Below are 17,860 nucleotides of genomic sequence, written 5' to 3'. Positions count from 1 at the left end.
TAACAGCAGTAAGTTTCACAAAATAGTAACACAAGCAGACATTAATTTCACATTCTTCCTTCATTTAGCATGTGTTTGACTGAGGTATTTTCTATGTTGTGCTTCTCGCACTGAGCCAGAAAAGCTATTCTTATTGACAGCTCATGCTTGCTTCCAGAAGGAAGAACCATGAAAAACTACTGAGTGAAAAAACATAGGAAAAAAAAGTTGAAAAATACATATACACATGCACACAAGTTAGTATGGAGCCATGTGTCTTCAGTACCTATGCAACCTTCAAAAGCAGTGTGTTACCTGTATGTACCTAAGCACAAATTCTTTATATCAAGTATGAGCCGCTGACTTTTTAACTGTGATAAGGTGTTCATTATGTTATTAGCAAACCAGCAAAGATGAGATCTGTCATTTTTTATTTTCTATATATACATACACATGTGAATTCATAAATTACACTAACACATTTATGTGTGTGGATGAGATAATAACATATAATCCTAATAGATTCATACATATATATCCACACTACCAAGAACTCAGGACAAGCTGTATTGTTAACAATAAATATGTAGCATAATTGCCTTAAGAAAAGTATATCCCATAAGAAATTTATCTAGACTTCTAAGGTACACTGTAACACCATACACCATCATGCATATTTATAGCTTTAGAAAGTGTTACTTATTTAAATGAAAACCTGTTCTAAATTATCTGCAAAATTTCAACCTTGGAAATACCTTCTTAAGACATATAAGCATTTTTTTTAAAATTACAAAAGTAGTTTTAAAAAGACTTGAAAGCATGAGGATTACTTTTTTATATTCTCATACCCATATATTATTTATATTCTTTAAGCCACCTGGACACAGTCCTGGGCAACCTGATCTGCAGTTAAGCAGGGGGTTGGACAAGAGGTTCCTCCAGAAGTGCCTTCCAGCCTCAACCATTCTGTGATTCTGATAGCCAAACCGTACTTGTCCAAATCTTAAAATTCTTCAATTCCCTAAAATTTAATTTCAAACTGGCAGGCAAAGGAATTTAGACAGAACACCAATTTAGGTTATGGCTTGATGATGGGATTCTCTCTTCCACCTTTTTTGCCCCAAATAAGATGCTTTCTTATAAGATGCGTTTTTATATACCACGTGAAACAACAAATCACAAAGTTTACACTGCAGGATTGATGAGCTTTCTGAAATGCAAGTTTTATGGTAAAAGAGGAAAGTTGGGTAGGAGGAGATTTAAATGTGAAATGCAAAACAGACTACCGATGAGTAAAGCTGAATTCAGAGACAAATCTGAGCACATCCCTCTTACAAGTTCCTTTTCAGATAATCTTATTGCAGAGTCTCAAGCTATAACATGAGAAAGTAACAGTAACAGACACAGATATACAAACAGGCAAGGCTTGCATGTAAGAAAAACAAAGAACATTGCTAGCTCTTAAGACCTACCTGGCACATCTGTGCTAACATGCATAACTATACCTACATGAAATACAGTTAATAACGCAAGTTTTAAAATATCCATTCTTTCCATAAAATTTTTGTGTTTTCTCCAAAGGTCATGCATTATGTATGATGTCATACTTCAAAGCTTGAACAAACAGTGACCTTTCAGTAATACAGTACTTGCATGTGCTTGGGAAACATTTCTTCTTTGACTTTCACACTGTAGGCAAACTCCGATATGCCTCCAATGTCACCTTTTATTTTCCATCAGTGAAATGCTGAACTGTACAAATTAATCTAGATTAAGTGCTGTCAACTGAAATAAACCATGCAATCTGTTCCAGTTTGATTCAAATGAGACATTTGGTTAACAGAGTGACATTTGGTTAACAGAGTAAGTAAGTATTTGGGGAAAGTAAAATCTTAATTAAAGTCCACGCATGCTTCAAAAAGTTACTGTGGGAAAATAATGAGATTCCTTTGAAGTGGGAACAGAAGCAGCAAACCACAGCTTTAGTGATACCTTAATGTAAAAACCAGTTGCTAACTACCACTGCCTTACACACCCACTGAAAGTCTCTTGAACATTGTACAATTAAACTGTACATAAAATTTGACCGAGTTAGGCATAGCTCTTGTCACCATGATGCCAGCTCTAGTATGTCACCTGTGACTTACTACACAGTGAAATGAAGCAAGGAAAAGAAACCTTACAATGTACCCACCCTAGACAAATCTATATACTTCTTAGAGTGATTCATGAGGCGAGGAGCTCTGATGCCTGAGCAACCACCACTAGAGAAGTTCCAGTCCATGCCAGCTGTTCCTGAACAGTGATCCACTGAAACAGTGTTTTATGGTAACCTGAAATTCATGCCAATGTACTGTAATGATCTGGGTTGCAATGGGAGCCAGTTCAGCAATTGCTCTGCATGTAGCAGAGCCATTTCTGCAATGAGAGTGCCACAGATAGTCAAAGGAAGGAATCACTGTCCCCCACCAGGCTGTCCCACTTGCGTGCTGGGAGTCTCTCAAATCTTCTCACTCTCGTCTGCCTGTAATCTCCCACACCAGCAGATTTTGTAAATATCGAGAAACCACCATCCTAAGTCTCAACCTCTCACACAGATTTATTGGAACTATACTGCCCAATACAAAGAGGTTAGTGAATTTTTGCAACTAATTATTGGCCTCAGTTTTCGCTTTGAAGAGAAATGTCTGTGAAATGCACAGTGCAGAGTAAGGCAGTGGACCTTTTGCAGGGATGTTCTGCAGGGCTTGGGAAAGGAGTCAATACTGCACAAGCCTCAAATCTCACTTTAAATAAGGTGCAAAAATATCCTGTGAAGAAAACATGTAGTGGCTGGTGTGAAACTGGCTGTAATCCATCCAGATTCTGGAAGAAATCACAGACAGAAACTAAGGAATAGGACAGTTCTGGTGTCTGTCTTGTAAACATAATTGCTCACATCGGCCTGTGTTAGAAAAGATGACTAAAACTATTCTCCATTTACATTATTGACAACATAGCTGGCCAATAACATGGAACTGCACTGGACTGTAACAAAACCACAAGGTTATTTTATTCTGAAGAACTATAATACTTTATTCTGAACTACACTGAAACTACTAGTAGGCTGAAATCTCAACCACATTTAAGTTAATTACAAAGGTTAATTAAGACACATTTAAAATAAAAATAAAAAAAAAATACAGCTTTGCGTTGGTGATCTCTAGTGCTTCAGTCAAGCCAGTACCAAAAATTTTGCCCTAATGTTATTATGTCATTTTCCAAAATTGTTTTCTAAAAAGCAGAAAACCAGAACATCCAGCATTCAGAGCCAGGTATCCTGCCAGTTAAAAAAAGATACCTTTCACAACACAGCTTTATATTGCTGTCCCACTTGTTTTCTGTACTTGCCTTTGAAACATAATGAAGATCGGTATCATGCCAGTGAGAAATTTAAATATATTGCACTTAAAAGAAAATGCCTTCCCCAGTGACAAAGTGACTGCTAGTTTTTTTCCTCTTTCTCTGTACCTGGAATTGAATAATCAGTTTCAATTACCTAAAGCAGACACGAAAGGGAAGCCCACTTAGGCAGAGGTGCTATATAAATATTAAACAAAAGCTTATGAAAGTGACCAGCCCAGACCATACATGCCCACTGCTCTCACAGCCAAGGAACAATAGAGTGTTTTATTCGGATGGTTTGGGACATGTCAGCCCTGAGAAAAAAGCTATGCTTTTTCTCTTGATAACTAATGAAAATATTCAGACCAAAATTAAAGCTTTTATATTATCTTACCAAATTCACATTTATTGACCAATATATAAAATAAGGTCAGTAGCATAATTAAGGGTATCTGCCTGAACAGAATTACTTCTGATAATCCTTCAGTATTTTCCTATGAAGTTCACAGAAGTAATTATCATTAACACCATTATTCACAGCAGAGCCCAGAAAAAGTATAAATAAACTGTAGACTATTTCTTGAATCTTTCCCTCTAGCAGCAATGGAGCCAAGCTCAGGGGTAAGAATGCAAATTCTCCAAGCATGACAGTGCTTGCTGCTGAATCTGCGTGCATCTAGTAAAATGCAACTACAATCTCCAGGTCCAGCAACTATACAGACAGTAAACAGAAAACCTCCAGCAAAAATAATCTCTTCACAGAATCATTAATACTTCAGGCATTAGAAACATTACCTAGTCAACTAAAAGAATACTATTATGCAAAAAGAGCATTTATGCCTTTAGATAGCAACTGCTTGAACATAAATTATACTTCCACCAGAATGCAACCGATTCTAAGTCTTCAGTTGATGCAGAAGGCAGAATGAAAAATATGTTTGTTTCAGCCACAGAAATACTTATATTTCTTAGAAGTTCCATTTGGTCTAACTATAGATAAGCAAAAGGAAACATGTTCTCACAAACGGAAGTAGACTACTAACAGTTTGAGTAATCCATGCTAACACTCACTCTTTTTACATGTTACTGGTAAGTACATTGACAAATAGAAAGACAGATTTCTAGTTTAAAAAGTGGTTGGGGGCGGGAAACCCATACTCTAGAAATGAGTCAAAAAATGGGAACAAGCAGGAACCATTTACATGGAAAAACTCCAGATATGACATTCATTACAGATCACCAGTTTCCTACCGGAAAAAAAGTCTTGTTTCCAACAACGTTTAGCTCCGGAGTATTAAGTTTCAATTCACATCATGGAAAAGAAAAAAGGTTTCTGGGAGCAACAAAACTGGCAAACTTCACATTTTTATGGACTTGGCCCCTTCACTCTTTGCAATGCTCTCAGTTCTGTCACACAGCAAAAAGCGTTGAAAAACATGCAAGTAGCAGCACCATGGTTCATAGGTACAGGTGTGCTGATCGGTTGTCAAATGTCAGCCTTAGTTTGCAGTGGATCAGGGATTAAGCTGCCACTATCCAGCTTCCCTTCTCAGGACCACTGCTTTGGGTTTCTCATTTACCTTTCTGCTGATTGTCATGAGGTGAAAAGTAGGAGTATAACTGTTTCTGATACCCGTATTTCTCTGACAAATTTGATTTAAACTGGGTAATGGATATAAAAGCTGGAGGAGGGCAAGTAAGGGAGAAGGGGAAGAACAACACAGCTGGGATAGCACGACCACAGAGAACCTGAGGAACGTATTAAGGTCGCAGAAAACAAACCTATTGACTATATTTTCTGTTTTCTCTTAGTGCCCTAGATTACTGAAATGATAACATTTCAACATACTTCTCTAGAGCTGAATCACCAAGATATTAACATCCACCTTACATGAAACAACAGCATCCTAAGCTGTATCAACAGGAGCATAGCCAGCAGATCAAGGGAAGCAATTACTCTCCTTGGTACTCATTAGACAGCAACCTACTCAAGGGGCTGAAGCCATGCCATGCAAAGACGTTGAAGGAACTAGGTTTTTCTAGCCTAGAGAGGAGAAGCTTTCAGGAGAAGCTGATGGCAGCCTTCCCGTACCTACAAAGAAGTTACTAAGACGACAGAGCTGTTCTCCTGCCTCAGGTTCACAGTAGTTTAAATAGAGACAATATGGTCATAAAAATGAAACTGAGAAGGTTCTGACTGGATACAAGGAAAATTTTTTTACTATGAGGATATGGAGCAGGTAGCTCACAGACACTGTGGGGTCTCCATCTTGGAGGTGTTCAAGACTTGTCTAGAAAAGCCCTGAGCAACCTGCTGTGAATGCAGCTTTGAGCAGGAGGTTGGACTACAGACCTCCTGAAACCCATTCCAGCCTGAATGACTGCACGAGTCTAAGACTCTTCCACCTCACTCCAACAAAAACAAAAGAGCTAAGACCATGGAAAGGAGCGTAAGTCCATTCTTTTCCTCATATTAGTTCAAGACTAGATTCCTTCTACCCTAATATGCCCTTTTCTTGGTTATAAAGCTGGAAAAACTTGTCACAAGCAATTTATCAGGGTATGTAACGAATAGAAACAGTTCTAGAAAAAAATATGATTCTTGCCCATTGGTGGAATAATCTTGCATATTCACTGACTTCACATGACAGAGAAATCTTAAAATAATTTGCATTTTGGATGCCAGACCGTTCATATAAATTTGTTCCTATAAACTCACATTAACTTTGAATTAAAAAGGATTCCTCAACTGTACAAAGACAACTTCATGTTTTCTAGAGTAAAAGGTAAGAATTTTGCACAAACCAATATACTGAAGAAGTATCTGGGCTGACTGGGAAAAAAATAAAGGAATAAAAGGTCTAAAACCCACAATTCATGGGGAAAAAAAAAAAAAAAAGACTGAGAGCATAAGCAACATGGTTAACCTATGGCAGAAGCTTGCTAGTGAACACAGAACCTTTAATCAGCTTCAAGGAAAAAAGTATGTTCTATTATATACATCCAGAAGGATTAGAAGTAATGGGCCTAACGAACAGAATGCTCACATTACACATTCATAAAATATTCTTACCAGTAATGGTCAGTCAAGCACTACAATACACTGAAACACGAGTCTCAGTCTCCTGGAGCAGTCTCCAATATTGCAAGTCTCCACGAATGACCTGACAAATCTTAACCATGAGTATTCTAACCAGATCTGCTCTGGACAGGTGAATGATTATGGCCCTTTGAATTCCTTCTGTCTCTAAGTCTCCATGACTTTCTCAGACAGAAAATCATACTAGAATAAATCATGCCAAAGAAAAGTGATCCAATGGTGATTTGTTGCCAATCTTTGGTCATCATTAAAGATATGTTTATTCTTATTCTTCTGAATGTACCACATGAGGACTACATAACGACTATGTAATGAGAAATATGTCCTTCAGGTCCTACCACCAAACAGGCTGACCAACAGGAGTCAATTTTCCTCCAAGACCTGCTCAACAAGATAGGTAATTAGTAATTAGACATCTGGGCAGAATCCAGCATTCAATTTGAGTAACAGAGCAGCTTAATAAGAGTAGGAATATATCAACTAGTTAGGTTCACAAATTGGCTCCTCTGCAGCTACAATGGTACTGAAAAATGTTATTTTTTCATTTGTGAGTCTCAGTTTGGGGGTGTTTTTTTGTTTGTTTTTCCAAGCAGCAGAAGTGAGAGGAGATACACAGGAGATTCTACTTCAAAGGACAAAAGAACATTTTAATCCCTTAGTACTAGTGGATTCCTAGGTCTACTGCAGACTACAGGCACTTTGGCTTAGAATAGAGGCAGCTGTGGCTTGTGGCAATCAAGTCTATTATTGGAGTTCACCACATCCTGCAGATCTACTGAAATACTTGTGGACAGAGGCTCCTTTCTCCAGGACATCACAGCACACTTGCTTAGCTAGTTTGAAAGCTCCTTGCACCAACATGAATGACTTTGATCACTAAGAGAGATCTTTATGTCCACCTCAGTCAAGGTAGCGTCCCCAGAATACTCTTCCACCTACTACTGTAGCATGTAGTAGGTAAGCATGTACTTAACATTTTAATGTTTGAAATTCAGAAATCATGGCAGCAAAACTTGTTCTTCCTGCCACATTAATTTAGCATATATTCTCCCTCTTTCAGCATTATTCCCTGGAGACGCATGAGGTTTATTTCCACTCTCCCAAAAGAGGTGACCCTTGCCTCTTCCTGGGAGATAAAAAAACAATTAAAAAATATATCTTAGAATCTAAAAGTGGGATTCCTTTGTGATGTCCTAAAACTCTCCAAAGAGAACTGGGTTAGAAGATGATGGTTTTGGCCTTGCTGAGGGGGAAGGGAAGAGAACACAAAGGTACCAAGCACACAGTCAGGACTGAGCCAAAACAAGCAGAAGCTAGAGTGTCCAGCTACTAGGAGAGGGTAACAAGCCATCTCAGTTGCTTAATAATTTTTTCCACTAGTCTTTCCAAGAGCAAAACGCAGGAGTTTCCAGCCATTGAGATGATAATATAAACACTTGAGAATTCAGAATAGGTTTCTGCAAGATACAGTAACACAACTGGTTCATTTGTTCTTTGAACGATTCAGCTTTCATCACTCACTTATTTACAGTTCCTGAAACAGAAGCCACTTTTCAGTAACAAACAGGTGCTGCTATGAGGAGCAGGTTCTTAGCTCCTTTTAGGTTTAGATCTGCTACTTAACATGGATAAAATAAAGTAAGGTCCAACACAAGATGGATTTCACTTGAAACACATAATATTTGCTAGCGTGGCCTTTGCCTGTCCTGGCAGCAGCAGTAAGAGAAAACAATGGTGCTAAGCATCATCCAGCATTAAAGCCCTGTGCGTTGTATCAGTTTGGGGTCTTTTTTACAGCTTTTATACAAACAGAACGTTGTCTATGTTTCTCTACTACTACGTTCTCTACTTTGTAGTCACTAACTATCTTATTCTCAGTCCACTAAACCCAGTAATCAGACGGTCTTAGTTTGCTGATTTCAAATCATTGCTATAAAAGAGGTTCTCTTAATTTTGTTCCTTCATCAGAACAAAATAAGTTAAAGGAAATTAAATGTAAGAATTAGCTATGTGACTAGAACTGGGCTGAGGACACGACTCATACAAGATCATCAAAATTTCAAAACTGTATTTTGTTCCAAAGCAGAGTGAAAACCGAAGACTTCAAATTACTCCAAAGTTCTGAAAAAATACAGAGATAAAGGTTGGGTAAGTCACATGACTAACTTCAGCTGTTTTAATCACCATTGCAATAGGAAGTTCCTAGTCATTCTGGCAAGCTGCCACTGTTTTGGTGGCTACAGTATTTTTATCTTCCATGTCAAGATTAAAGCATTTTAGGCATCTCTCAATTAAGATGAGGGACTTTTTGTTGGTTGCGGTTTTTTGGGGGGTGTGTTTTGGTTTTTTTTTTTTTCTTTTCAGTTTCACATTTATTTTATTATGTTGGAATAGCTTTTCTTCTGGAACCAAATTTCAGACATACCATAAAATACCCCAATTTTGAAAATCACTGACATTGACAGAAAAGCAGATTACCACAGAATGTTTCTGTTGTAGATTTCCTCGTTACCTTTCTACACACAATCACACAGCCTTCTAGCCAAAAATCAGCACAACAGTCTTGTGACTTTCTATTAACCTCTTCACTCTACTACTCATGCCACCTTTGGTACTTAATTCATTTCTCCCCACAACAGCCTGCACACCTGCTTTGCTGCTACCTTCTCTCAACATTCGAATTGCTCCTTGAAAGCTAGTTCAGCTGAAACATCCCTGAAAACCGCCAGCTGCTTACAACTTGGAGTGAGTGGGAATAGAAAAGGAGGAAAAGCAATTCAAATTCATACCCTCTTTTGATGAATACACACCCTCACTGAGGCCACATGTGTCATCGCTCTCCCACATTACTACTGTATTCCAAAATTGCTTCCACTCCCAACACCAAGGATTGCAACTCTTCCTTGGAAACTTCCAAATTCAGCAAGCAAAAATAAATGCCAATCAGATGTTCTGTGCCCCAGTGATGACTTTTGTTGTGTCCAGCATTACTTAGCACTCTCCTTTTATTTCACTTTGAACCAAGGGTTTAAAAAAATTCAACATCAGACATATAATTCACCTATGGCAAAGACAGCAACACACAATACTCAAGTGATGAAAATAATGTATGAGAAAAGATCTAGGATGGTTTCAAAACATACAATGATTTGTGCTGGTGATTGCTGCACTTCATGGTAAAATTCTGCAGCTAAATACAACAGCATGCCACATGGAATTGCAGCACTTGGAGTGCACTGACAGACTCAAGACTAAAAACAAAGTACCACAACCACCCAAGTGGTGGCAGCTTCCCATAATTCCCCAGAGTTTCCTATTGCAATTATGAAGTGACTTTAGTAGTGATAAATTTTTTTAAGGAACCGTAAAGAATAAGTTATTGAGTATATTTATATCACCTCAAACTTCACAGCCAAGGGCGGGGTGGAAGGAAAGAAAAAAAGGAGAAAGCTAGTAGGCTAGAAGATTGGAAACAGCACATAGACATTATTAATGGCACTCACTGTTCTCTGTTTCCACATTCCCTTGTATGCAGAGCTTTTATGCAAGATTTTAGTGACGGGTCAAAGAACAAACCATTAATTTTCTAGTACGTGTGTAAAGGACGTGCACTCTATTACATGTTAAGTATAAAACTATCCTTGACGATAACTAAATTTTTCACTAGGTTAAAGCATAGTAAAATAAAGCAAGTGTTTCAGGAAAGGATTGTAAAATGCCCTTCTAGAACTCTGCAGAAATTATAAATGGTAGACTGCAGGACCTGGCTGACTACTTAAAGCCAGAAGACCGTTTAATGGTGTTTGCTGCTTCTGTTTTAAATTAGGCCAGTCAGGGAAGCCTTCAGAAGTCTGCAGCCAGCCATACAACTCCATCGCTTAATACCGCAGTAAATAATACTTCTCACTGAGCAATGCCAATTTCATGCTCCATTTTATATGAAATGTTACATCTTCCAAGAAATGTATAAAAACCAGAACTATGGTCCTTTTGAAAGGAAAAACAACCCCCAAATCTTGCAATTAACATAATTGCTTTGTTTCAGGACTAACAGATGTGGTCTCAATTTAGTGCAGAGCAATACGCACAGCCTACTGGGGATGGTTTCAAAGGAGGCTAATGCAGGTGCAAATCAAGTCTCGAGTTGGGAGGAAAGAAGCTTTAGACATGTTCTGCTGAGACTGATTAATTTCTTCTTCCGAATAACTTTTTTCCTTTATTATACCTTTGAGTCACAGTATTCTTCATCCGAAATAGAACAGGTGGCACGTCATTTCAAATACAAAGCAAAGCAAGTTGCTTTCTTTAATTTTTCAAAATTAATTTCCTTCCTTTTCATTTTATAATCCTGTACAAAATATCAATCCTGGTCTAAGTACTTCCTTGTAAAACCTCCAAGTAATTTTATAACCAAATTCAGTACAATTTTTATTTACTCAATGCTCAGTACACAAACAAATCCCAACAACTTTCACTGGAATATTCAGGAAAGGTTAAGAGAAGGTTGAAGTGTTCAGCTTAACTTCATAGCGAGGACTGGGTCCTCTTCTAAACATGATCAAACATCAAGATCCTTTCAATCCTCTTTCACAAGTTCTGTGTACTTAGCTATCAGTTTCTGCCTATATTATCTAGAAGAACAGCGATTAAAACCTACCACATTTACTTCATATGTAGCAACAACAGACTGACTGACAGGTGCTGGGGTTCACATATTTTAAGTTTCTTATGCCTCTTTTTGGTATTGTGCTTTTGTAGAAAGAATCCACTGCAAAGTAAAACAAATTGTTTATAAGCAGTGTCAAAAATAAGACAGTACCATAAATTCAGTGATTATAAAATGAACAGAGTAACTTTTGGTTCAGTTTAGCATTGTTTACAAGTCAGATCGAATTTATTTCTTCATGACTGAAATAATGCCACAAACTACTTCAGCAACATTTTTACTGAGACAACTATAGTCACATATTTTATGAACAAACACCTCTCCTGGTTAAGAGCTTCCCCTGAAGAAGATACTTTCTTGAAAACAGAGTATCCCAGGCAGACTAAATGATTTCTCACATGCTGAAACCAAACACTAAAAGACAGAAGACCTTCAGTGACATATTTAAAAGATTTCATAGTATTAATGCAACGGAAGCTGTGGCACGAGAGAAACGCTTTTCAATGGAAAAAAGTGCTCAAATACATTAAGAGAATCTTTATTCAAGTTAAGAATCAGTAACATGATGTATCCATTCTTCTCACTTTATGGCACCCTGTGAAAAACAATGACTATTTCAACAAATGTTATTTTATAAATTTGATTTTTTTAAATCAAAATTGATTTCTCATCAGATGCGTCTTACATAAACTAGTCATGTAATGAGAAGTAGAGATGTACTAATGAAGGTGTTTTGAACTGCCAACCTATTATGGAGTAGCTAGCAGCACTGTATGCTAATCTGAAACTTGGAAAATATCAGTGTCTGGGAACACTACAAACCAGCTTTTTCTGTGGTTTAAAGAGAAAAATATTAACCTAAGGTTTGTAAACCAGTACAGTTGCATTGAAGTGTTATTCTTTATCAGCTTAACTAAATAAGTAGGGGAAATCCCTCTGCACACATATTATTCAAACATTTAATGTTCCTCACACTGCAGAACAAAAAGAGTTTAACTTTGGTTTGGGGTCTTTTTTACAGCTTTTATACAAACAGAACCAAATCCTCAATAATTCCAGGATTTTGCTAGTAATGGCGTTTCATTTTTAACTGAAAAAGAAATCCGAATGTTGATCTTTTAATGACTGTTCATCATTCTCAATACTTGCAATCTCTTTTGCTAATGTAACTGCAGTTAAAAATAACTGCTAGAGAGTTTTCCCACTGACAATCATTACGAAGTGTGATTCTGGCAGCATAAAGTTTTCATAACTTTTCCATTATAGTTTTGGAAAGTCCCAAATTGCCAAACCACAAATGGATTCAGAAAGTAAGCCAAATTATACTCTAGGTTACACTAGTGTAATGCCCCTTCCAGCAGTTATCTACAAACATACCAATATGTAAGAGCAGAATAAACCCTTGCACCTTACACTACACCCCCATGACAGCTGAGGAAATCAGTTATCAAATGACATGGTCCACTTGCTTCATAACCCAGCTCAACTGCATTCTGAAATGCCACTGCCGACTCCAAATACCTATCCCCCAGAGCACCCTTTGACAAACAGATAAATGCAATACTTAACAAACCTCTCCTGCAGGTTGAGAGCTATCTGTGTTTTGAAAACTATTTTCAAGGAAAACAAACTGCTGAAAAGGTTAGGAGCTAGAGAATGCCATGAAGTTAATACAGGAGCAGGGCATAACAACTTCAAAACCATGTGCTGCAATTCAAGAGATCTGCAAATGAACTAGCAATGAGTTGCCCAAGGTTTACCTACACAGAACGTCTTGAGGTGGGGTCTCCATGGCCCAAGCCAATGGGACCCAAAGTCTAATTCCTCTTACTGTGGTCAAAACAAGTACAAGAATCATTACAGGAGATGCAGAACATAGGGTGGAAGGAAGGAAAAGAATCATCAGCCTCATCTTAGGTGAACAATACACTAGTGAAGTCTGAAGGCTGCAACAAACTTGGAACATTCCAACTCATTTCAGCAGAGCTTCTAATTGCATTAGTAAGAAACGCAGAGCCAGGATGCCAGGCTTCAGCACTGGCTTGCGGTTGCCGTTTCTTGCTGTCCTTTTCGGATGGTCCCTGAGGGACTGTTCGCTCATGGCAACTAGCACTCCTCTGGACAACATTCAGGAATGGTTGGGTATATAGTGTAGGCTATGGGCTCCTCCCAAGGAGAGGTATGGGAAAGGCAGTTCTGTGATTTGATTTTGGTGGGGGAAGACTAAATTGAAGGAAGAGAAGCCCATAAAGGAGAATGCTGCCATGTGGATGTGAGCCGTGCCAAACTGTGCAACTTGCCCTCAAGGCTAGAAGTGGTCCCTAACACATTTTACTTGCTGTACCCACTAGGGACTAGCCCAGTCCTCATGTGACATTGACTATATTTCTTTGCTGACAATCCAGTCTTACAGAAAGTTGAGCAATTATTCTCTACATTTACCTGAAATTCTAAGAATACACATTTTCTTTTAATGATTCACCAAGCATAACCTTTGCACAGGATCAGATTCTCTTATTAAGATAAATTTAGCCACCTTGTTGAGATTAAGATCAACTTTACATTTAAAAAACACAAGAATCCTGATGTTGTGATTTATATGTCTATAAAAGCCATATATTTAGTATGCATGATATACAATAACTCAGGTATGCATGCTGTAGCACTAAATTTCATGCTGAAAGCTTGCTAATGCCTCAGGCTATTGAGCGAGATGATACATGAAGCTGTACATAAGGAGATTGCAAACTAGCTTCTTAATTTACCTCTAAATTACAACTACCAGAGGTTTTTTTGAGTATTTGTGTCTCTAAATGTCTTGCCGTCTGGTAATAACAGCTGCAGGTACTATGAAAGTAAAATTCCCAGCTCCTAGCTGAACTCACATATCCATGAGGAACAGAATTCTAAGTCTTTAAATTTGTAAAGGTGTTGTTTAAATTGTTTTAAAAATTCCATAATAAATGTATCCTTTCATATGGCCAATTTACATGAAACTATTATTGTGCAAAACAAGGTGTGTGTATATATATCCTCAGGCACTAAGCCAATTGTTTATAAAATTTTAAATGTTCTATTTAGCTTTATTTATATTGTTATTTCCTTTCTTGCAACAGATCATTAATTTGATTACAGGTCTGTACCTATAAAGTCAAGACTGCAGGTTCTAACTGAAAACTAGAAGAGTTCTTGTTTCAAGACACAGTTTCATTACTCTACATTAAGTATACATATATACACCATGTTATTAAAACTTCATTAAAGGAAACGTACACATGCACAGCAACTCTTCCTAGCAAGTCCATTAAGGAAAAAAAGATCTCATATGAAGAGAGCTGGAGGGTACATTTCAGTAGCTGAAATTTGTACCAAAATAAATGCAATCATAAAATTAGAAACATTTTTTTAAAATTCTTAAGATCTACAAGTCACTATGGTTTGTTTTGGTTTTTTTAAAGAACAAAGAAAACCTCTATAGGAGTTTATTAATAAACGCTGTTTTCTTTGAAGTTGATTTTCAAAGGGACAGGTCGACACTTTTATAGAGAAGCCTGCAGGAGCAAGTTGACAGTAATGGTGGGTCAGAAGGTGAGAGGAGAAAAAGCATTGAATCAGAACCTCAATCAGCTGCCACCAGTTGATCTATTGTAGGGGCATTAAAAATGACATTTTTACTTTTAAAATTAAGAAAGCATTTTTAAGCTGTTTTTTCCTCAGCAGCTACATATTCTAAAAGCACTTTCAAAAAATGTATTAAATGATGAGTTGCTCACGAAACTCTATGACTCAAGAGCTGGAATTGAAAGGCGACACTCCCAACCACCAAATACTCCAACTGGATCACAAGTTCCAGAAGAACTGGCAGTAGTGAATGCCCTCTCAAATTGCATCAGCTTCTCATGACTGGAGCTGTGGGGAACAGGCAGAGCTGAAACAACTAAACAGACCTGGTTGGAAAATACCAAGGTAGTGATGTCTAATTAAGTTCAAGGTAACATATGTTAGATGCAAGTTCAAGGGAACTTAGCAGTTTATTATTAATTTTCACTGAACTGTTTCCATTTTTGTTGCAGGCAAAACACTGCATTTTTTTTTTTTCCTGCAATATGAACAATTGCCTGTAATAAAGCCCTTCAATATTTCCAAAGCCAAATGCACAACATTAACTTTGCTGGACTAAAGGGTGAAAGGATTTTTAGAAAAGTTGGAAATTGTCCTATGGAAAATTGCAAGCCCTGAACAGCTCCATGGGTAACACCCCTCCTTTTCTAAAAAGACAGCTAAAAATCGATTTGGAGGTAAATGTTGCTGTTTACTCTTACTAAAACTCAATAGAAATGTCACCAACTTCAATATGAATTCACTGAGCTCCCTAATTGTGCTCTAGAACAGTAATTTCTAGACCAAAATCTAAATTCTTCTTATTCTGTCATAGGTAAGATTAATGTCAAACCAAAGCAGACTGTAATGCCAAAACACACACAAAAAAGCAAGCAACTCAATACCTATTTTAGTTTATGAAGAATGCAAAAACTTATTTTTCTCAAGATGAAGCTAATCCTCATATTAAGTCCAGTTTCATTGTTTCACTTGAAATATCAGTCAGATTATAACTTAAAAATATTAAAGCAACCTGAAATATTGCACATACCACCTCAAAAATTATTAGACTGAAATGAAGCACACCGGGTATTTTTACTTTAGAGGCAGTCAACTATCTAAAATTTTTTGTTACTCTTAAAAGCAGCAAAATTATATTTTTGAAGTTAGACAAGCAGAATTAATCTCAAACTCAAATTAAAATACTGCAACAGTCCATTCATACTGCAAATACCCCTTACACTGGGTGTTCTGTTCCTCAGGAAACAGTCATCAGGGGAATATAACTTCCATGGTTTGCATCATATCTAAATTGCACAGTGGGATACACACATTGTTCAAGACTCGCACTTTTTTGGCACTTGTAGTTTTCAAACTGCTAGCTTACAAAGTAAGATTTTTTTTCACCCTCTGTAAATTCATGTAATTTATGTTCGTATGAAATTTTTCATGTTTTGAAGTATCACTGTTGTTTTTCTCTTTTCCTTCTCAGTTCATTAAGACTGCTCCATAGCTCATTTTTTAACAAAGTTCATTGAGAGATGCTAAAAGACAATATCTTGCCACGAATGAGAAAGAGATCTAACAAGGTACATAGAACTTATTCTATTATTTTTTTTTTTTTAAATTAAACAATACAACTTTTTTCCCAGGAATGGAACTAAAGTTATGATTCTTACTCAAGAGATTAATTAGTCTCATATTTGAAAATCTCTTTCATAGTATATATGAGTAATACAATCTAAACACTGCTTGTGGGAAGACTAGTAAATCAAAGATGTACAATGCAATTAGTTTCAACCAAAAATAACACCCCTCTTCTGTATTTTTTCCAAAGAAGCCCCCCCCCCGTAGTAGATGGAGACAACTGATCAGTTTGTATGTGTGTGTATATGTATGTATGTATGTATGTATGTATATAGAATCATAAAATAGTTTGGGTTGGAAGGGGCCTTTAAAGGTCATCTAGTCCAACCTCCCTGCCACGGGCAGGGACACCTTCCACTAGACCAGGTTGCTCAAAGCCCCATCCAGCCTGGCCTTGAACACTGCCAGGGATGGGGCATCCACAGCTTCTCTGGGCAACCTGTTCTAGTGCCTCACCACCCTCATGGTAAAAAATTTCTTCCTTAGGTCCAATGTAAACCCACCGTCTTTCAGTTTAAAACCATTACCCCTTATCCTTTCACTACAGGCCCTCGTAAAAAGTCTCTCTCCATCTTTCTTATAAGTCCCCTTTCAGCATCGAAAGGCCACAATAAGGTCTCCCCAGAGCCCCTCTCAGCCTGTCCTCACAGGAAAGGTGTTCTAGGCCTCCAACCATTTTCATGGCCCTCCTCTGGACCTGCTCAAACAGGTCCATGTCTTTCTTGTGCTGGTGGCCCCACAGCTGGATGCAATACTCCAGCTGGGGTCTCATGAGAGCAGAGTAGAGAAGAATCACCACCTCCATTGACCTGCTCGCCACGCTCCTTTTTTATGTATATATTATATATTTATATTCATGAATATATTTATATACACAGAGGCACCTATATATATAAAATATACACATACACACACGCATATATATATATAAAAAAATTATACAGACTACAGATAATAAACCAGAAAATAGCTGATTTCTATTGATTATCAATTTCCCTATTCCCTATAATTAAGGAAAATATTCCATTTCATAAATGAGAACAATGAACAATAAGACAAGAATACCATCTTGAAACAAAGGCTATATTTGCAATTTCAGAAACAATTTGTTACAAGTGTGTGGATTAGTGCTCAAAGTACATGCAAAACAAACTGTACCTCCTCAGATCACTAAACTTTTACACCTACAGGACATTTACGATAACACACCAGAATGATTACATATTAGTTATTATATTGAACTTCAATCTTGCTTTATCTTGCAAAGAATGACTTTGGTCAAATCCATCCCTTATTTGTGTATCAAAACTGCCAACAGCTTCTATACCTATTTTAGCCATTTGAAACCTGCACACAGACATTTGTTTTCTCTCAGTCCTTAATCAGTGGCAAAGTGCATTTCAGAATTTCAGACTGTGAAGATGCATCTGAAAATTTATTAAGTCAAGTCTTGGAGACGAGGATTGTTGGGGCATATGATGTTT

The 17,860-nt window shown here is 37.3% G+C and overlaps 1 protein-coding gene across 5 annotated transcripts in view; it reads right to left on the bottom strand.

Annotated features, from left to right (window-relative positions):
• The window catches only part of ATXN10 (ataxin 10), a 106,072-nt gene that overhangs the window by 19,732 nt on the left and 68,480 nt on the right, over window positions 1-17,860 (bottom strand). The window lies entirely within an intron of this gene.

Source organism: Harpia harpyja, chromosome 6 (assembly GCF_026419915.1).
Source record: "Harpia harpyja isolate bHarHar1 chromosome 6, bHarHar1 primary haplotype, whole genome shotgun sequence".
In the NCBI taxonomy this organism is placed as follows: Eukaryota; Metazoa; Chordata; class Aves; order Accipitriformes; family Accipitridae; genus Harpia; species Harpia harpyja.
The sequence above is the reverse complement of the archived record's forward strand: the minus strand, read 5'-3'. Positions and strand labels throughout refer to the sequence as shown.